Raw genomic sequence first — 22732 nt, 5'->3', positions numbered from 1 at the left:
TGTGGGCATACTTCTAGTAGGTGGTGCTTGCAAGTAAGAACAGGCTGCAGTGGTAGCAGTAAAGTTTGTGGCCAATCCCCGTTAGCCAAAAAAAAAAGTGCTTGGTTGTCTCAGTTAGTGAATCGGGCCATGGACCCTGGGTCCCATGCTTTGTTTGGAGGTGGTACAAAGCAAGGAAGAAATTGACCAGAGAAGCTTGCAGTCAGGTTTTTCAATGGCAGGTACAAGCACTAGTCTTGATACATGCAGTGTGGTACTCTTCATGTCTCTGGCAAAATGTCTAGGTGAGAGACAATTGCTGCTGCACCAGGGTGTCAGCAAGGAGTGATCCTAGTACCATAACCTTTGCCAGTGGGAGTGAAACCTGCTTTCCTCGCATGCCCCAGACCTAATGGGGCTCACTCCCCTATTTCAGCTGTGCAGTCCCAGGTCTTAGGCATCATGGTCACCACCAGTGTCAATAACATGACTCCCTGGCCACTCTTTCTGCTCCAAGCCCAGGGTTAGTGGAGACTCTAGTTCTAGTACCAGCAGCTAAAGCCCACACCGCACTCATATTTCAGTTCTGGCTGTGGAAGCCCCACCTCTGCTAAAGCCTCTGTTCTCCATGCCCTAGCCTAAGTGTCTCTAATGCCAAAAATTGCCACGGCTACTAGTTCCCAGGACCCAGCAAATTGCTAAAAGCTAGGATAAAATATAGTATTCTCTGATAGGTGCTCAGGTCTGGGGGAGTGTGTGGAACACTTCCCAGAGTAGTTTCTTCTCACAGTCTCCTGGCTACTCCCCAAGTTAGATCCAGGGGTAGGGAAGGTCAAGGTTCTCTCCTAAGGCCTGGATTGCATAACTCCCTTGTGGGAAAGTGGACCACAGAGACACACCCACCCACTTCCATTTTGAGGATTCACACTCTGTTTTCAGCTAGTCCTGGCCACAGGGTTTCCTGTTCTTTCATTCCATCTTAGATTCCAGTGTTTTCTTTTGCTTTTCTGCTTAACTCTTGTGTTTCTTCTTGACAGAATTTTCAAAAAGAGATTGTACACACATTATTTTGTTTTTTTCTAAGTCAACGAGGCATGCTTGAAAGGCCTCTAGTCAACCATCTTAAAAAGAAACAAACACCTCTCTTTTCCAATACATATATTTAAAGCTATGAATTTCCCTCTAACCACTGTTTCTGCCTCATTCCACAAATTTTGATGAGTGTGTATTCATTTTAATTTTACTCAAAATGTTTTAACTTGCTTTTGAGATTTCTTTGACATATGGGTTATTTACAATTGTGTCATTTAATTTCCAAATATTTTCCAGTTTACTTTTTGTTACTGATTACTGATTTAATTTCTAAGATGATATTTCATGTAATTTCTTTTCTTTAAAACTTATTAAAGTTTGTTTTAACTTTTTGTTGATCCAGAATGAGGTATATCTTACTAAATACTCCATGTGAGCTTGAGAATATGTGTTCTGCTGTTGTTGGGAAAAAAATTCTGTAAATTAATTGATAGTAATTCAGGTCATCTATATTCTTACTGTTTTTATGCTCTTTTAATTTATTAATTACTGACGAAATTGTTGAATGTCAAACTATTATGGTGGGTTTTTCTATTTATCTTTTCAGTTCTGTCAAATTTTGCTTCATGTATTTTGACACCTTGTAGTTAGGTTAGTATATGTTTAGAGTTATATGTTTTCTTGGATAATCAGCCTCTTTATCATTATATAATACCACTATCGATTGCTGAAAATCTTCCTTGTCTGAGTTAGATTTGTTTGAAATTAATATACCTACTTCAGCTTTTTATTTTTTATGTGGATGGATATATATATATATATATATATATATATATATATAAAACTAATTTAAATTTACAGTTATATGGCAGTAAGTACATTTACATTGTTGTACAACCATCACTACCATCTGTTTCCAAAACTTTTTAATATTCCCCAACTGAAACTCTGTAGTGATTAAATATAAACTTTTCATTCTTCACTCTCCCATGCCTGGTAAACCACTATTCTACTTTCTATGAATTAAACTACTCTAGGTACCTTGTGTAAATAAGTTTACACAATATTTATCCTTTCATGAATGGATAGTTTTACCTGGCATAATGTCAAGGTTAACTTATGTTTTAGCATGTGTCTAAATTTCTTCCTCTTTAAGGCTTAATGTTATTCCACAGTGTATGTGTATATATACATACATACATATATATATATATATATATATATATATATATATATATATGTATATATAAACACTACATTTTGTTTATCTACCTGTTCATCAATTGATGGGCGCTTGGGTTTCTCCATCTCCTTATTTTTAACCTACCTGAATCTTTAAAGTCAGTTTCTTTTTTCTTGAGATGGAGTTTTGCTCTTGTTACCCAGGCTGGAGTGCAATGGCGCCATCTCAGCTCACTGTAACCTCCACCTCCTGGGTTTAGGCAATTCTCCTGCCTCAGCCTCCTGAGTAGCTGGGATTACAGGCATGAGCCACCGCACCCAGCCTAAAGTCAGTTTCTTACTAACAGCATATAGTGGGTCTTGTTTTTAAATCCACTTTGGCAATCTTTGTCTTGTAATTAGTGTTTTTAAACCATTTACATTTAAAATGATTATTAATATAGTTGGAGTAATACGTAACATGTTTGTAACTGTTTTTTATCCATTGCATTTGTTCTTTGTTTCTTTTTTCTCTCTATTCTGGTTTTAAACGAATATTTGATATAATTCTATTTTATCTCTAGCATACAAATTATACATCTCTAAAACATTTGTGTTTGCCCTAGAGTTTATAATATGTATTTATAATAATCTAAGTTCACCTTAAAATTACATTAAGCTACTGTATATGTTGTGATATACCTTGAAACACATTTCCAATTCTGCCTCCCATTCCTTGTGACATTGCTATAATCACCCAGTACATCACTGCTATCATTGTTTTACGTAGATAGTACTTGAGATAAATTTTATTTCAGTTTTTAAAAGTGCCTTTACTTCAACTCTTATATCCTATCAGCTTTGTGATATAACACCTCACAAATTTTACATCTTGGTCAGCATAGGTTAATGGACCATATCCCATTCCAAATTGAAACCATGCAATTCTCCGCTAAAAACAAAAATGACTGATAAAATAATTTGTTTGCCAATATTATTTTTTCAGGCAACTGAACTGGTTGAGTTTCCACAACTGTCCAGAATGACCATTTGGAGGTCAATGTGTAAGATCTATTGATTCAATTTCTTCGATACTAATCAGACATTACATTGACTCAAATAAATGGACCATGTCTGGAGAGTATTTATGACAAGCACATCAAATTGACCATTCAGCAATAAATCCTTTGCCGTGTAGGCAACTCTCCACTTAGAAATGGGTATGGTTCTGAAAGTTCATTCTAAATTAGTTGTTTAAAACTCAGAATATATAACTCCTAAACTATTAATTTACTGAGGCCTCAAAAACATAAACCAAGTTCCCTATCAGGCTGTCACACACACATAAACTTGATTAACCAATGTCTTGTGCTTCTAGTATTGGGAAAAAATACATTTTGAGTTATAAGCTGATAATTGAGAATGCAGGCATTCTTCCACTGATCAGATAAAGTATTGCTAGCTGCCACAAAAGACAAACACTAAAATATATAATCACTCAAATAGGTTACAAACTTATTAATTCTTGACAGAGTCTAAAATGGATATTTCTGACTGGCCTTAAGCTAAGCAGTAATCCCATGTTCCTTCCTTTTTGTATCTCTTTAATTTTAACAGTTGAATTTCAAGGTCACTAAGTTAGTGATATGGTTTGGCTCTAAGTTAGTGATATGGTTTGTCCCCACCCAAATCTCATCTCAAATTGTAATCCTAATAACCCCTACATGTTGAGGGAGGGACCTGTTGAAAGGTGATTGGATCATGGGGGCATTTCTCCCATGTTGTTTTCATGATGTTAAGTGAGTTCTCACAACATCTGATGGTTTTATAAGCGTTTGACAGTTCCTTCTTCGAGTGCCCTCTCTTTTTCTTGCCACCTTGTGAAGAAAGTAACTGCTTTCCCTTCTGCCTTTATTGTAAGTTTCCTGAGGCCTCCCAAGCCATGCAGAACTGTGAGTCAATTAAACCCTTTCCTTTATAAATACTCAGTCTCAGCAAAGTTCTTTATAGCAGTGCAAAAATGGACTAATGCAATTAGTCCATCTGAAGCTGTGGGAGAGGGAAAGTACATGTTCATGGGGTCCAGGCTCAGGAAAGAGAACAAAGGATGCTGAGTGAAAAGAGTGGCACGTAATGCTAGTCCCAGTAAGCAGCTGAGATGAAAGCAAATAATCAAAATAACTGGATTTTAATCCTATGTGATCTGCCAGCAACATTCAATTCTTGATCTTGCTATCATTATTTCATTATTGAAACATCCTCTTGGTGTCCATAACACAAGACTTCCGGTTTTCTTCTTCTGTTTTGATTTTTTTTTTTTTTTTTTTTTGCCTTCAGGAGTAGTTTCTCCTTATGGCTGGCTCTAGGCTTTCTCACTGCTTACTCTGTATTTTTCATTAGTTGTTGCATATACATCTAAATCTTTAGTTTCACCCGTATGTAGATGATTCACAAGTTTGTATCTCCAGCCCAGAGCTTCTTCTGAATAAATGGTTTATTCAGCTTAATACCTCCTAGTTGGCATCTCCTCTTATAAATATTGGAGACCCTTTAAAGTCAAAATTCCTGCAGAAAACTAACTGTTCCCCACTTATACTGTATCACCAAGATTCCACTAAAAATTTTAAATTTTAATTCAGTCTAGCTTCTCAGTTCTTTCTTTCATGGACCATGAATCTGGTGTTATATCTAAAATGTTATTGCCAAACCCTGCATCATCTAGATTTTATCCAATGTTATCTTCTTGTAGTTTTATGGTTTTGAAAACCTTGCTATCCAAAGGGTGGTTTGAGAAACAGTTATTGCCGTTGCTTATTAGAGGCTCATTAGAATAATAGAGTCTCAGAGCCCACTGCAGACTTTGTAAATCACAATCTACATATTGACAAAATTCTTAGGTCGGTCACTCATTTTCACATTAAAGTATAAGAAGTACTGCACTAGAAGGCCCTCAAATTTACCCATTTGTCTTCATTCTTACTTCCATCCCCTTAGTTACCATTGTCTCTCATATGAACTACTGCAAAATTCCTAACTAGATCACTATCATATATATTTTTTAATAGAGTTTACTTTTCAGAGCAATATTAGGATCATAGCAAAATTGATTAGTAAGAACAGAGATTCCTCTATACCTTCATCTCCACACATGAATAGCTTGTCCTATTATCAACACCCCCTACCAAAGCGGTGCATGTGTTATAAAGAAAGAACTGACACTGACACATTATTATCATCTGGAGTCCATAGTTTGCATTAGGGTTGACTCTTGGTGTTGTACATTTTATGTGTTCAGAAAAATTAATAATGAAATGTATCCATCATTATGGTATTATATAGTGTAGTTTCACTGCGCTAAAAATCCTCTGTGTTCTGACTACTCATCTCTCTCTCCCTTCCTGCTAATCCCTGGCAACCACTTATACTTTTACTCACTCAGTGGTTTTATCTTTTCCGGAATGTCATATAGTGGAAGTCATATAGTAGTAATCTTTACAGATTGGCTTCTTTCACTTAATAATATGTATTTAAGTTTCCTCTATATCTGTTCATGGCTTCATAGCTCATTTCTTTTTACTACTGAATAATATTCCATTGTCTAGATGTGCACAGTTTATTAATCCATTCACCTACTGAAACTTATCTTCGTTGCTTTAAAGTTTTGGCAATTATGAATAAAACTGCTAACATCTGTATGCAGATTTTTTGTGTGGACACAAATTCTCAACTCTCTTGGGTAAATACCAAGAAATGTGATTGTTGGATTGTAGGTAAGAGTATATTTAGCTTTGTAAGAAACTGCCAAACTTTTCCAAATTGGTCGTACTATTTTACCTTCCTACCAACAATGAATGAGGGTTCCTGGTGCTTCACGTCTTTGTTAGCATTTGATGATGTTAATGTTCTGGATTTTGACAACTTCAGTAGGTATATAGTAGTATCCCATGGTTGTTTTAATTTGCATTTTTCTGATGTCCTATCCTGTGGAATATCTTTTTATATGCTTATTTTCCATCTGAATATGTTCTCTGGTGAGGTGTCTATTAAGATCCTTAGCCTAATTTTTAATCAGAATTTTTGTTTTTTTATTGTTGAGTTTTAAGAATTCTTTGTATATTTTGGAGAACAGTCTTTAATAGATTTGTATTTTGAAAATATTTTTTTCTCAGTTTGTGGCTTTTCTTTTTATTTAGTTTCACAGAGCAGAAATTCTTAATTTTAATGAAGTCCTCCTTCTCAATTTTTTCTTTCATGTATCATGCCTCTGCTGTTGTATCTAAAATGTTATTGCCAAACCCTGGATCATCTAGATTTTATTTAGTGTTATCTTCTTAAAGTTTATATGGTTTTTAATTTTACACTTATGTCTATTTTCCATTTTGAGTTAATTTTTATAAAGTGTAAGGTCAGTGTCTAGATTTATTGTTTTGCATGTAAATATTCAATTGTTCCAGAACCATTTGTTGAAAAGACTCTCTGTGTTCCATTGCATTGTCTTTAATTCTTTGTCAAAGATCAGTTGACTATCTTTATGTAGATCCTTCAACTTCATTCTTCTCCTTCAAATATTGTGTTGGCTATTCTGGGTCTTTTGCCTCTCCATATTAACTTTAGAATAGGTTTGCTGTTGCCCACAAAATACTTTCTGGGGTTTAGATTGGGATTGCATTGAATCTATAGATCAAATTTGGAAGAACTGGAATCATGACAATATTGAATCTTCTTAAACATGTTAATAAAATAAAATAATATACATGTTCATTTACTTAGTCCTTCTCTGATTTCTTTCATTAGAGTTTTGTAGCTTTTCTTGTATAGATAACATGCAACCTTCACATATTTTTGATCTTTTGCATTCCTTTTCTATTCAAAAATTAAAATATTCATTTACAAAACATAAATATGGTCATATTACACCTTATTTAAAATGTCGCATCTTATGATAAAAAGGAAAATCCCCAATTGACTTACCAGGGCCTCCAAAACCTGAACCCTAGCAGCTAATCCATCTTCATTTCCCTCAAATGCCCCATGTTTTTTTCTTCACAGGCTGTTTACACATGAGGCTATCTCTAGTTTCCTTCCTCGCTTTCACTGTAATTTGCTCAAACTTATTCTTCCGATCTCAGTTGAGCATTCCCTGACAGCCCAGGTGAGGTCAGGTTCCCTTGTCACGTGTTCTTATATACTTTTTCTTCATAGTAATTTCTCCTTCAACCATATTTCTTATTTTATCTTTATATTTTTGTTTGTAATAATTTTGCTTATATAACATTTTACAGTTTCATAGTATATATTTATTTGTGAATTATTTGGTCCATAAACATCTCACCACATCTTGTCTCCACACCTACCATTAGCATCCTTCCATGTAATGTAAACTCTTTGAAAATAGGAAAAACAACTGTATGTCTAGAGCCAGAAACATTGCATGTGCTTAATAGCTACCGACTGACAGAATTAAATAAATAATGAATATAGTGGCTTCTTATTACTGCTAAAGAGAGACAAAAATAGATGGCTCTTCAGTGCCTCCACCTGGAGAGGTAGGGGGTCTACACTGAGAGAGGGATATACGTTCTAAAGAGGAGGGGTTGTTTATACCAATGACACTGCTGAGGCAAGTGGATTGGAGACAAAGAATTAATTCTAAAGGACAAATGTGAGGAAATCGAAGAGAAAAAGTGCCCATCAAAACTGAGTGTTCCACTGAGATTTTGAAGTAGATTATTGCTATGATCTGAATACTGATGTCCCCCTGATGTTAATATGTTAGAATTTATTCTCCAATGAGATAGTGTTAAGAGATAGGGCCTTTAAGAGGTTCCTAAGTCATGACGATCTTGGACTTGCTCGCCTCTAGAATTGTTAGAAGTACATTTTTATCAATCTGCAGTATTTGTTACAGCAGCCTGAAGAAACTGCAACAGTTACCCTGCATTGAAGGGATGACAGGACCCTGAATGACCTTTCCAGCTCTAGATTTTTTTCTTAATTCAGTTAATCAATACATAATTATGGGTCCTCATGTAATAAATGTTAATGAGAAAACTGAGCATGTTATAGATTGGTTTTATTTTCCCTTGTAAAAAGCCTAGTCTATTGCCTAATTATGAGTATATATACAGGCTCAAAGAGTGTTTTCCTTGGTATAATAGCTGATGATTTAAAAACAATTGATCAATACCAATTGTTGAAATACAATATTTGGGTAAACATAGGTCAAATGCGTGACAATTTATGTGAAAAAAATTCAGACTATAAAACTATACTAATGAAAAGCAGATGACTTTTTTTTTTTTAACTTCAGTCAACCAAATTAGCTATTTACATAGAGATTAAATGAGTTAGGTGATTGCCTTCTCAATTATCAAATGTTTATTGAGCATTTACTACAGGACAGGAGCTGTGTCAAGTGCTGGGAATACAGAGTGCCTAAGAAAGATACAATTCCTTCCTTCATAGAGCTTATAGCATAATGGGAGAGACAGACATTGAACAAGTAACATGAAGTTAGCAGCTATTATTCTGGTACTTGCTTTTGATAGAGGCTTAATTTTGGTGCTATTTGTTTGCTAGGGCTGCCATAACAGTGTATCCTAGATTAGGTGGCTTAAATCAGGAGCCCCTAACCACCAGACCAGGGACTGGTACCAGTCCATGGCCCCTTAGGAACCAGGCCACACAGCAGGAGGTAAGGGGTGGGTCAGAAGCTTTATCTGTATTTACAGCTACTCCCTATTGCTCAAATTACTGCCTGAGCCCTTCCTCCTGTCAACTCAGTGGTGGTGGTAGATTCCCATAGGAATGGGAACCCTATTGTGAACTGTGCATGTGTGGGATCTAGGTTTTGTGCTCCTTATGAGAATCTAATGTCTGATGGTGCAGGGAAACAGGCTCAGGGCTCCTACTGATTACACATTACAGTGTGTTGTACAATTATTTCATTATGTATTACAATGTAATAATAGAAATACAGTGCACAATAAATGTAGTGTGCTTGAATCATCCCCAAACCATTCCCCTCCTCCCTTCTGGTCTGTGAAAATTGTCTTCCACAAAACCAGTCCCTGGTGCCAAAAAGGTTGGGGATTGCTGGCTTCAACATCAGAAATTTATTTTCTTACAGTTCTGGAGGCTAGATGTCCAAGATCAAGGTGTTGATAGGGTTCTTTCTTTTGAGTCTTCTTTCATTGGCCTATAAATGGCTGTCTTCCCAATGTATCTTCCCTCCATGTGTGCCTATGACCTAATTTCCTCTTTTTTAAGGAGGGTCATGAGTCATAGTAGATTTGGAACCCACTTATACAATCTCATTTTAACCTAGTTTTCTTTGAAGACTCTATCTTTAGCCTAAAGAAGTAATTAGGTTACTTCTTTAAGGACTCTTATCTCCAAATACAGCCACTTCCTTGTGAGGTAGGACTTTAACATATGAATGCAGGGAGCATAAGTCAGCCCATAATAGTGCCTCATGGTTATTTAGAAAAAATTATCCTGTGATAATATATGAGCCACATTTATAATTTTAAAATTTTCAGAAGACACATTTAACAATACCAGATGAAGTTACTTTGAATAATATACTTTGTTTAACCTAATATATCCAGAATAGTATTTCAATGTTTTATCAATATAGATAATTATTTGTGATATGTTTAATTTTTTGTACTGTCTTTCAAACACTGTGTATGTTTTACACTTATAGTACATTTTGATCCAGACACTAAATTTTTATCAGAAATTTAACTTATATTTAGAGTTAATGAAATTTATAGTTGAAAAAATAATTTTTATATCCAGGTTGTTCCAAATATGCTATAAACGTTTCCAACAACTGAATTGAGTATCCACTTTTAAATATAAATTGCTTTTTATTAAATAGGATTAAAAAATTAGTTCCTAAGTTACAAGAGCCACATTTCAAATGCTCAAATAGTCACATGTGCTTAGAAGCTGTCTTAGTCTGTTCAGGCTGCTATAACGAAATACCTTAGACTGGGTAATTTAATAAACAACAGAAATTTATCGCTTACAATTCTAGAGGTTGTGAAGTCCCAGATCAAGGCACCAGCAGATTTGGTGCCTGGTGAAGTCACCTCTGCTTCATAGACGGCACATTCTGTGTTTTTACATGGTGGAGGTACAAACAGCCTCCTTCAAGCCCCTTTTATAAGGACACTAATCCTATTCATAAGATTGGTGCCCTCATGACCTAATTACCTCCAAGGGGCCCCATATCTTAATACAGGCCCCTAGGGGAAGTAGTTCTCCACATACAGATTTGTGGGGACACAATCCCTCAGATCATGGCAGCGGCTATCGAATAGGATAGCACAATCTAGAAGATACACTTCCCTGTCCTGTGAAACGGCAGTGCTCTGAATGTCTCAATTACTCTCACTGATTACATGCTATAATACTAACCACACTTGTTGTAGTAAAGCCCCATGAACAGAAAATTCCCCCGTTGATAAAACAATTGGATTTTGACAAAATAATGTTTAACACTCTCTAGCTACTTCTGATTTCAAGTAGTCACAGTACATTTTACATCGTAATTAGCTTTCCCAAACCATCCCAGGAGGTTTATTAAAGACCATCTCAAGGGACTTCTTAGGCTGGGCTCTGAGCCAAGTCTTCCATGTGCCTGTCGCCACACCCACCCTACTGGGTGCTAATGAGAATGGGCGTAGCTGGAGATCTCACATGTTCACAGTGGGAGGCAAAGGCTTCTTCTCCTCTTCTCAATCCCTCAATCCCACTGTAGGAAGAATCTTGAGAAGGATATTTTTGTCACAGATCAGACTATGGTTTTCAGTGTAGCACTGAAGTTCTTGAACCCACTTGACTGCATATTTGCTTTTTGAGGCTAGGTCTAGATCCACAGGGAGGCATTTCTGAAATGTGGAGGCAGTTATTCTGATATTTTCTATCTTTAGTGGTCCATCTAAGGGAGGAGGTCATTGGAAGACACACTAAGGGGAAAGGGACAGTATTGTGGCTTTATGTAAACATCATTTCTCCTCCACATTGTACTAGCATGCTTGGGGACAAAAAGAAAAAAAGAAAAAGAAAAAAACCTCTCAGGCAACTTTTTGTTTTAATGAATGAGGTCACTTCTCTCTTTAGACACTCAGAAAAGTAAAGCTTCCAAAGTCAGATTATGGCTTTCAAAGCCAGAGAAACAAGAAATGCTAAATTCAGTCTTCGACTGTTCTGGCCAACCAAGCCAGCTTTCAAATGATATCATTTTGCTTTGGGCCATTGAATGAAAAAAAGCCAGACACTGTTTTTCTTGCTTGACATATATCATGGATGAAACTGACAAAAAGCCCATGCTCATGATGCCTACATTCCAGTGGAGGACACAGAGAATAAACAAATAATAAGATATGCATTAACAGATAGTAAAATTTAGTATGCAAAGTAAATAAAAGGACATAGAAAACGCAAGGAAATAGGACATGGCTATTCATTTCTTTCCAACACATATTTAGTGACAACTATCTGCTAGGCCCTGTGTTATGTTAGGAATTGTGAAAGGATAAAATGATGAATTAGATATAGCTCCTACCCTCAAGGATTTTTTTGCCTAACATCACCATTTACATTTTGTATATGTTTGCCATATTTTAAAGAATTTTTTGAAAGCTGAGAATCCCATCTTGCATTTTCTTATTCTCCAAGAACATTTAGGATGTATTATATGGTGTTGTTTAGTCAAACTTCGTGTTGAAAAAATATATTAATGATGTGGTGTATGCTTAAAGAAGGTATTGCTATGAGCCTAATCATACCATTTCTTGGCATAATAGAATAAAAATGTAACAAATTAAAAACTAAGGAATGTGAGTTCTCTGTCCCCTACAACTTACTGTGTGACCTCGGATATATCCTTAATACCTTTGAACTTAAGTTTCTCCATCTGTAAAATGGGACTTATATTCATTGCTAAATACAGAAGTTATGAAGAGAATGTGAAAGTGCTTTGTAAATGCGAATGCTCTATGCAAAGTTAAGAGATTATTATTATGTCTGCTAATGCATCCAACCCTTCATTGGTGTGGCTAATTGAATATCAACTCTGCTAAAAGAAATTAAAATTAAACAGGCTGTATTGGACAATCCACTGCAGAAACTCAGCATGGCAGGAGTTTGCATTAAGCCAAACATAGCAAGAGAGAGACCCTGCAGTTAGATTTTGCTGCTAATTAGTATTTTTCCTTCAGGAGGTGGAATCTTCTCTGTCTTTTACAGATCAAATTACTCATGTACCCCTATAAAAAGCATGTCAAAGTCAAAAGTGCAAGCAGTCCCAGTGCAATTTGCAGTGGGAATGGCTGCAGTGAGCAGTTAGCACACCATTAATTCTCAATTAAGTGCCAATTTGCACATTGCTGGGAAACAATTGCAAATTCTTTGTTTCTCCCCTTAAAGATGTCATTTGAATCTAAGAGAGCCAAAATCTAGCGGGGAAGGATAAATAAAGACAAGTAGAGATGAAATCAGATTGTACCAAATACCAAAAAGGGATCTCTCACATCACCAACTTGCTGAGTCTTGTCCTGTCAGCAAATAAGACATAGCAGTATGGTAGATATTTATCATAATCTGAATTTCCAAGAGAGAAACTCGATTCTATTTAGAAATTTGTAGTTAAGAAAATCTCTGATCAACCTGAAGCAAGAAATTGAGAATTTCTACTGCAGAAAAGAATGCTTTCTTTTCTGGCATGTCCAGTTTTCTATATAAATCCTAATGCTTCAGCTGGCCAAGAGTTCAGTTTTGGAAACTGTCTAGTTACAGCAAATTATTTGCTTTTTGGGGCAAGTCACCCAGTAGCAGCAATATCCCCATTTATTTTGCTGGTAAGACCTGTGTTTGTAAATAGATTCAAAAAAGCTGAACATGATGGGTGCAACTGGGTCCCCAAGTCAGTGAAACTCTAATGCCAAATGCACTCAGCATGAAGCTTTATCAAGAAATTTCATTCATCTATAATTTATTGCACCTCTGCTTTGTGCATAAAATTGAGGGGAGAAAAAGAAATATAGATCTGACTTTGAGGGGCTAGGGCAAGAGGATTGAAGACAGGAATTCAAGACCAGTTTGGGCAACATAGTGAGACTCCATCTCTACAAAATTTTTTTAAAAAACCGTACTTGGTAAGGCTGATGTAGGAGGATTGCTTGAGTCCAGGAGGTTGAGGCTACAATGAATCATGATTCTGCCACTGCATCCCAGCCTGGGCAACAGAGTGAGACCTCATCTCTGAAAAAGAGAAATATAAGTCTACTTTCCAATAGCTTAAAGTTTCAGCTGGACAGAAAATACACAGGCACATGATAAACTTGGATTCCTGGCAAGGAGATACATCACTTAGTTAGGTGTTGGATGGTGCTCATAAAATACCAGTAGCAAAAGCAGTAGGTGTGTGCTAAGCCTAATACAAATGTCCCTGAGCTAGAGGGAAGTCAAGCAGAATTGTCAAATGCTTAGGACTGCTTTTTGCCATCTCCAGTCACCTCACTGGCTTTCCTAGGCACTTCTCTTTGATGTGGTTTTGTCAGGTATGTGTTTGGGACCTCCTAACTTATGCTCTCATTATCTTCTAATTAACATCTGATACTAGATCTTTGCTTTTTTTCATCCTACTTGCTATCCACTTGCCTCATGGACTGATTCTGATAATACCTGTCAATTTTCTTTCCTCACACTGTGAATTCCTAGATTTCATCTTACAAAAACCTGGACACCACATTCTGGAAAGATTTATGTTTCTTAAAAAATTAGGCTCATGATGTAGCAGGGAGAGCCTAATATTAGGGAAAGGTGGCCCCTCATAGTCATTCGGGACATTGTAAGTTGGCCCTTCCTTATGTTTGCCCAGGGTGAAAGTGGGATCTAGATGGCATCCACTTGATTTTCATTATTGTGGGACATAGATGCTTCCGCCTTCCTTTAATTAGGAAGTCATGCAAAGAATATCGTGAGTCGCTGTCAGTCACAACCAGCTAGGTATTTTAAACAACAAGCACATTACTCTTTCTCTGGGACAGGTAAACATTTCTACCCTGCCTTTAAACAAACATAATAGTAAAAAGACTGAGATACAGTGGAGCAATGAACAGACTTGAAAATTTATGCTCAGCTATTTATCTTTGTTTGACTGATGCTGTAGGGCCTGAGACAACTCGGGAAACATGTACAAGATAAAACACATCAAATAAGTCCGTAACTACTGGATAACTGATTAAAATAAAGCCAACTGCATAATTCAATAAGTCCTAATCACGATATTTGTTTTTACAGGTTTCTTTGTAGTCGATTAGGACTGCTCATTAAAGTAGCAGAATAAACACAGGGCCTGCTGCTATGATTTGATGGGCCGTGGGAAACACCATTTGCCTAAAATTCCTAAAATTACCTCCTGCAATGAATGGCCTACTTAAGTCATATGATTCATCTATATTAACAATTGAGTATCATTTTAAGTCTGTGTCATACATGATCCCTTTTGATTTTTATAGCCAACAGAAGAAGGTATTTTTACACTTCTTAACTTTATAGATTAAAATTGAGCATCTGAAATATTAGTAACACAAGATCACTCAGCAAATGCCAAAGCCTGCTTTGAGAACTCATATTCTGTGACTCCGAATTGCACATTTTATCCACTCACCACTCCTCAGTCCCGAGAGAACCATTTCTTCAGTCCTTGTTAAAAGGATACTCTTCAGGAAATTATGAAAATTTACATATCCTTGTACATTTATCCTGTCTTATAACTTGAATATTTAGTTTCTTGCTATTCAAAGTGTGGTTTAGGACAAGCAGCACTGGAATACCTGGGGCTTCATTAGAAATGCAGAATCTCAGATTCCACCCTAGATTTACTGAGAAAGAAAACAGCACAGTGGGAAAAAGAAACAGCTCGAAAGAAAATTTCAGAAATGCTGAAGTCAAACTGTAACCAGTTTATAATCTTTTTAATCTCTGATCCTTGCACAAATTTCTTGAAGGCAGAAATACTCTCTTTTAGTTTCTCAGATGTCAGAAAACTGAGGGAACCTTATATAGCTTTGGGTCCAGCTTCTTAATCCAGAGTTTTATTATTTACTGTTTTCAGGAAGCTGAAGCAAATTTGATGGGATTGGCACGTGCCTTGCTTTGTTTTCCTGCTGTGATTGCGTCATATTTGAAGCAGTAGTGTAGTATTGACGAAGAGGCATTTAGACTTTCTTACGCTCAATTTTCACAGAGGTCAGTGGTGTCTGTAAGGTGATAAGACAAAGAGTAGTGGTAGAGGAGTAAGGGGTAAAGCTGCAGGATAAGAAAAATTAAATATATACAAGAAAAGTTATTCTCCATCCAGGATTTATTAAGAAAGACATGGAAAAGATAGTAAAGATGGACTCCTTAATATTGTAAAAAGCATCAGTAATATGGGTACCATTTCTCCAATATCAAATCTTTTATCCTATTATTAGACCAGTATGCCTGTTTGGCATTCAGAAAATGTGGTTGCCATATGTGTGTTTGATAATGACCGTATTCGTCCGCTGCCAGGATGAAAGTGTTCTGGGAAGTTTCACAAGTAGTGGCCATGGTTTAGATCAACAGGGCATTACTCTTGTCCAGTTTTCTTGAAGCCAAATAGTTTTTGCAAAAATGTTGGCTGCTGTTGGAGGAAATAAATTATTAGAAATGAGCATTATTTGCAACTCTGCAAATTAAAAGGCCTGGGGTTGTTGCTAATTAGAAACTTGTAAGTTATGTGCTTAGAAAGGGGTTAAAGCAATTTTTCCCTTAACTCAGTGCAGCCTTGATGATGGGGATGGGAGTCTCAGTCTGGATTGTAGCTTCCCCTGGTTATATCTATGTAGCCAGGAAGTATGAGCTCTGCCCCACATAGGAAAATATGTGACTGATGAAGGAGACAAGAAGCAAAGAAAATCTTCCACTTACCTTTGAGCTCTGAAGCTCTCAAGTTGTCATAGCCAGGTGGAAACCTGAGGCTGGACTAAAGAGTCCAGATGTCAGGCTGCCTGGCTCATTACACTTATGACCCACTTCTGGCCACCGGAGGGCATTTCCAGCAGGGATTGGCAACTGTGCACACCACTGAGCCCTCTCTAATTGCTCACTGCTTTCTTCTTGCCCCTCCTTTTTTTTTTTCTTTTTATTCATCCATTCTTTTCTTTCTCTTTGTGCTGTCTGCCCCTCCCTAATAGGAAGATTTTTTTTTTTTTCTCCTATCTAGAAGCCTCCCCTAGCACAATTTCTGCTGTGACAGCAATTCACATCACTCACTACCATGGTGCCGCCTCATCTTTGCTCTCTGGGGTTGATAAATATGTAGTTCTAGCATGAAGGAGACTGGGTGTAATCACTGGAGACTTTTCAGAGTGAAAACATCAGCGCTCTTTGCAGATACTGCCTAACTGAGAACAGCTTGAGAGAATAAGTTCTATGAAAAGGAGAAGGGAGGGGAAAGCAACTAGAAAAGTGGGAGGAATAAGATAAATATGAGGAAAAAAAATCTGTTTTATGTAAAGTGGGTCAAACTCACCAATACTCGTTGCTTACGAATACCCTCTTGGGACAGAAAAACTTTTTCTATACTAAGATCTCTAATTGAGAAGTAGGATTATTCTGAATTCTAACTTAGCAGAGGTTTGCTTTTTTTTTTTTTTGGCAAGGGATCTTTATGAAATTGAAGACATGAAAAAGATTATCTGGGCATTAACAGCCTATTTAGGAGACCAGATCTTCTTATTAAGAAAGACAGTGCTTAGTGCATAGTGCTACTTAATTATGATTGAACCTTGTCTATCAATTATAAAATTTAAGAAAGAATGTATTTTCAGAGACAAAACATCCCAACATTCTATTGGTAAATCACCCTAATAGTGCATTCATTCAAGTGTAATAAAATGTTGTTTTCCACAAATATGCTATTAATTAGAGTCTTCTTTAATGTATCTTTCCTTAGAGTTGCTTTGACTAAGTAATGTTTGATTTTGTCAGAATGGAGCTCAGCTATTACAGTAAAAATTATTGAAACCCTTGAAGGGCAGACGGTAGAGGCTGTATAATACCCAATCCACAGGGTTTTGGATAATCACACTATCTTCCAGCAAAAGAATTTCTGAGCAGTGATTTGCTGTCATCGTCAGGGTTCAACTCCTGTGTTCTTCCCCTTCACCTACAATCCTCTCATCCCTTCACCCTCACCATTAAACCTGACTTTATCATGTAGTGCCCATACACTCACAAGGCAGGGTACTCTCAGGTCACCTGGCCCCACTTTATTTTCAGCACTGATTGATCAGGAGGCTTAGAATCAAAACAAATTAACAAGCCAAAGAATTGAAATAAATAAATAAATAGGTGGGAAGAGATAGCATGGGGAGAAATGACAGATACAGGTGAGGGGACGGAAGGCAGCAAACCACACTGCCAAGTGTGTACCTATGCAACAATCTTGCATGTTCATCACATGTACCCCAAAACCTAAAATGCAATAAAAAAATAAAAAAAATAAAAATAAAAAAGAAAAGAGCATATAAAGCTTACGATTATGCTGGACTGCTTGATTTTCCATCAGATTCCAAGTTCCTTCCTCTTGAATATTCTAATGAAGTACTGATCAAAGGTTTTCTCCCTTCCACATCTCCGTATAAGTTGGCATCTTTTCAGTTTCTTCTTTCTGTGGAAAGATTTTATGCTTTGTTATTCTTTTTGTTCCAGAGATCTCCACCTGTTCTCTGGAAGAACATTTAGCCATGTAGCCCTAGGAGGCTGGAATTCATGGCCAGCAGAAAGAAGCAACCACCACTCACACATATGCATCGGTAGACACATTGACACTTACTCTTGCAAGTAAGATGTAGATTCTTGATGTTCTGTTCAGGAGGACTAGCAGGCATTTGTGTAGACAGACAGAGACAGCAGAATTATAATGTACTGGCCGAATAAGGGGGACCCAACTTTTTTTGCTAACAGTTGGAGCATTTGGAAAATGCCATAGTTACCTTAGGAGTTTGAGTCTATCATTGCAGAGGTTCACTGGGAACTTGTGTGACCTCTTCTCAGGGCTTTGTACTACATACGTGTCTTTGTATATGACCTCTAAACCGATTTAGGACTCTGAGATGTGGAGTTTTATGAACCCAGGAGAAAAAGTAACTAGGCTTAGTTGAAGTTTTATTTTGTAAGATATGGTATCAATTGTGTTGAAATCTTCTTAAGTCTCCCCAGTTCCCACTCTAGATATTGATAAATTATGAGATGTGGCTCATTTTTTTTGGTTTTGTTTTGTTTTTTTGCTGGTTCTAATTCTTTCAAATTTAAGGTAGTGCGTATATTTGAGCATCTATTTGGTGCTGTGTACTGTACCAGCATCTATAATTATTTTTACAAATACTATTTTTTGGTGGTTACCTTAATTGTAAATAAGATTTTGTTGGGAAAGTAGCAAATTTTCAACATAAAGGTGAGAAGGTAAAACATGACCCAATTGACAACAGGGACAAATTAGAAAGTCTTCAATAGTGGGATAATATTCTGCACAGTAATTACAGTGAGAGTGGTTTTATATAAGGGATTTTACAGTCCGACAGACTTCAGTTTCAATCCAGATTTGCAGCTAATACTGTGATTTTAACCACCTAATATTTTTCGAATATTTTGCAAGGTCAATGGTCTCATCAGTACATTTGAAACAATACCATTATCCAAATACATAGGTTAAATAAAAACAACAAATTTAAATTATCTACTACCTAAATTATATAACATTCCAGAAATATATATGAAGCATCTTTCCTTTAGGAAGTCAGATCTGAACTTAGAAAAATGTAATTTTTTCATATTGGGAAGTGCAGCAACACTGTCATCTGCTTTGTTAGTTTCTTGTTGAGTGAACACAGGATGAGAAGGCCTTCAAACACCTAAGTCCTCTTGGGGTGAAAATGACAATGCGCTGGTGTCTCCACTCAGGTCACGTGGTTGCCCTGCTAATATTATTGCCATGCCGCTTTCAGCACCACAGCCCCTTCTTGGTCCTTTCTCAACTAACTCCTCTAGCGCAATGCTGGAGCCAGAGCAAGGTGAGCGCTCTAACTCCAGTGCAGAAACATAATTTTGAATACGGAGCTAGAGCTCTGCTCTGGGGCACCTTTCTACGAGTCCGAAGCACCAAGCCCAGGCCCTGAGTAACTCTCCTGAGTGACTCCCAGGAGAGAGACAAAAGTGGAGTTTCCCACCCAGAATTCCGCCTGCCTTTTTGAGTACAATCCTGTTCCACCCTCACTTTTTCCATTTGTGGTTTGTACAGTTCGTACTAGCCAAAATTCTTGCACTAGATTTTCAACAATAGCTTCTTTCTGGATAGATTCATTATGCTTTAAGTCAACGCCTTTTCTTTAAGACTTATGTCCTGAAACAACAGACTCCACATTGTTATCTTGGACAAAATTCGATTGTAGAAGTAATCTTTCAGTGAGAAAGAAGCCACGGGGTCTACTGAAACACTGCATTCAAGTTAAAGGAAGTACAATCAGCCCTTTATATCCACAGTTTTCACATCTGTAGATTAAACAGTAGACTGAAAATGTCAAAAATAAAAATAACACAAATTTTAAAATACAGTACCAAAACTATTTACATAGCATTTACATTTTTACAATTCCTTTTTTATTTTTTGTGTGTACATACTAGTCATATATTTATGGGGTACATGGGATGTTTTGATACAGCCATGTAATGTGAAATAAACACATCATGGAGAATGAGGTCTCCATCCTCTAAAGCATTTATCCCTTGAATTACAGACAATCTGATTATACTCTTTTAGTCATATTAAAATGTACAACGAAGTTGTCATCGACTATAGTCACCCTGCTATGCTATCAAATAGTAGGTCTCATTCATTCATTCTACTTCTCTCTGTACTCATTAACCATCTCCACCTCCCCTACCACCCTCCCACTGCCCTTCCCAGCCTCTGGTAATAATCCTTCTACTCTCTATCTCCATGAGTTTGTCTTGATTTTTAGAGTCCACAAATAAGTGAGAACATGCCATGTTTGTCTTTCTGTGCTGGCTTATTTCACTTAGCACAGTGATCTCTAGTTCTATCCATGTTTTTGCAAATGACTAGATCTCATTCCTTTTTATGGCTGAATAACACTCCATGGTGTACAGATATCACATTTCCTTTATTCATCCATTGATAGACACTTAGGTAACATTTATATCATACTAGGTATTCTAAGTAACCTAGAGGTGATTTAAAGTATATTTTAAAGCTTATGGGAGGATGCGTAGGTTATATGCAAACACTACACCACTTTATATAAGGGACTTAAACATCTGCAGATTTTGGTTTCTGCAGGGAGTCCTGGAACCAATCCTTGCAGGTACCAAGGACCAGGGACAACTGTATTAGCTATAGCTTACTATAACCAACCACTTTGGTACATATCACATATATACTCTCATTATATCCTCATAATAATCTTCCAAGTTAAGTATTGCGAAATGTATGACAGATGAGGAAACAAATGTGAATGAGCAAAATAATGCGTTCAAAAGTCACACATCCAGAAACTTACAGAGACAGGATTTGAACCTATGATTGTCTGGTTCATAGCTGTCTCTGTTTTGCTATGACGTCAATCAAATTGCTACAGTGAGAAAACTTATAAATGGCATGTAGCATATTGAATAACAACCCAAATAATGAATTAGTAAGGCATGCATTCTCTTCTTCTGCCCACAGGCACTGTTGGGTTTTCCTGTCACTTGTTTGCTGGGTGGACTTTGATCTTTTTTGTGTGACACATTCCTAGGTGTTTTGAGACTGTGATAAGCCATACTGATTTTTAGTTGATGAGGCTCTTACCCCTACTTGTCTTTGATAATATGCCTCAGTTTAACCTCTGAAAGATTTGTGAGGAAGAGGAAGGGGCCATAGCATTGGTTTGCTCAGGAGATAAAATCATAGGAGCACCTTTCTCGGAAGTCAGGAGAATTGATTCTGTGCCCTGATGAAAGTTGTAATCAGAGTCCATGGTATTTCCGTGTATTTCCCCAGTGATCTCAGTTGAATGCCACAATCTATTTTGATTTCCATCTTAGAAAGCCTGGAATAGCCTTTGCAGGGATCATCTGATACAGAGATAGAACATTTCAAGAGACAATGCAATGGAATTCTTGTGGCCTTGCAGTGTAAGTGCTGAGCATAGATTATTATTTAGAATATCTATATTTATACTAGTAAAAATTAAGAGTCATGTGCCGGAGTCTTTTTTTTTTTTTCAACCCAGATATTGACAGGTGGTGAGCAGGTGGAGCTAGGCAGCGCTTGTCACGGATATGTCTGAGTGGTAGGCGGGGGGAGGGGTGAAGATATGAGTGAATGATATCAGCTCAGTCGCTCCTTTCCTGTTGTTGTTGAGTGACACTTGGATATATCACTAAACATATAAAAATAGAAGCTCTGTGTCAGCCTTCTCCTTGTACAGGGTGCTGTGCTGCAGAGTTTAAATCTGGATGTCAGTATGCCACTATCGTTATTTATAGAGGAGACCCGTATTAACATTTTGAGAGCGACAGAGGAAAAGGGAGAAAGGGAAGAGCACATTTCAGATGGAAGGCACTCTGAATTTGTCTTGCATTAATTGAACATTTACGTTTATCTCCTTTAAAATAATCACTCCTATCTCTATAGGAATGTACATGTTGCAAGGCACTTTCACATACACCACCACCCTGGAGTCCCATAGAGACTCTTTGAGGTACAAAACAGAATTTCTCTTCCTGGAGAAGTTTGGGGAGATTAAGTGACTCCCTAGCATGTCGCTCAGCGGGTGATGCTAGAACTGGCTCTCAGTTTTGCATCTTCGAAACTCAGTTTTTCCTTCCTCCTATAGGTCATATAAGGTATTCGTGTCCCCACATAACAGATGAGGAAATTGAGCAAGGAGTCATAAACCTAGGCGTGGTGTGGGATGTTCATCTAGGCACTAAGAACACAGCAGTGAAAAAATGGGTAAAATAATTATGGCCTTGTAAAATGTCTTTAAAGCTAACATCACAGTGGTTGTGTTAGATGATCTTTACAATTCGGAAACTCCCCAGTGTAAGTTATGATGCAAAGCTATTTTGTCCCATTTTAATCATCATTTGGAAATAATAAACTGGCTTAAACATCATAAAACAATAAAATATTTAATACTTTAAAATATTCAGCTAATTTGGGAGAACTTTTAGTTCTCTCTCATATTTTGACTGTTGTGTTGATTCTGTAGTGGTATGATGACATATTTCCATATTCTGTTCAAGTCAACATAAGTCATAGGGATTTCTCTGTGTGTCCACTGGGATCAAATTGGACCTCTAGGATCCCTTGTGGACCAGGAGGGAAATCTCTCGATAGGCCTCTGCGAATGGGGCTCACATGAGCTGATAGCTAGGACAATCATCCCCAAACATCTCTACACTTCCGAATCACTTAGGGAGCTTCGAAAAGTACTGATTCCTGTGTCCC

At 37.0% G+C, this 22732-nt stretch overlaps 2 long non-coding RNA genes across 6 annotated transcripts in view; one reads left to right on the top strand and one right to left on the bottom strand.

The window, feature by feature from the left end:
- LOC141582264 (uncharacterized) overlaps window positions 1-22732 on the top strand; it is a 432453-nt gene that overhangs the window by 257747 nt on the left and 151974 nt on the right. The gene's annotated exons all lie outside the window — the stretch shown is intronic.
- LOC141582265 (uncharacterized) overlaps window positions 16878-22732 on the bottom strand; it is a 329329-nt gene continuing 323474 nt past the window's right edge. The window contains exon 6 of the long non-coding RNA XR_012515088.1: window positions 16878-17887. This is a non-coding gene — a long non-coding RNA (uncharacterized LOC141582265). The remainder of the gene's footprint in view (window positions 17888-22732) is intronic.

The sequence above is a fragment of the Saimiri boliviensis genome, chromosome 19, assembly GCF_048565385.1.
Source record: "Saimiri boliviensis isolate mSaiBol1 chromosome 19, mSaiBol1.pri, whole genome shotgun sequence".
In the NCBI taxonomy this organism is placed as follows: Eukaryota; Metazoa; Chordata; class Mammalia; order Primates; family Cebidae; genus Saimiri; species Saimiri boliviensis.
The sequence above is the reverse complement of the archived record's forward strand: the minus strand, read 5'-3'. Positions and strand labels throughout refer to the sequence as shown.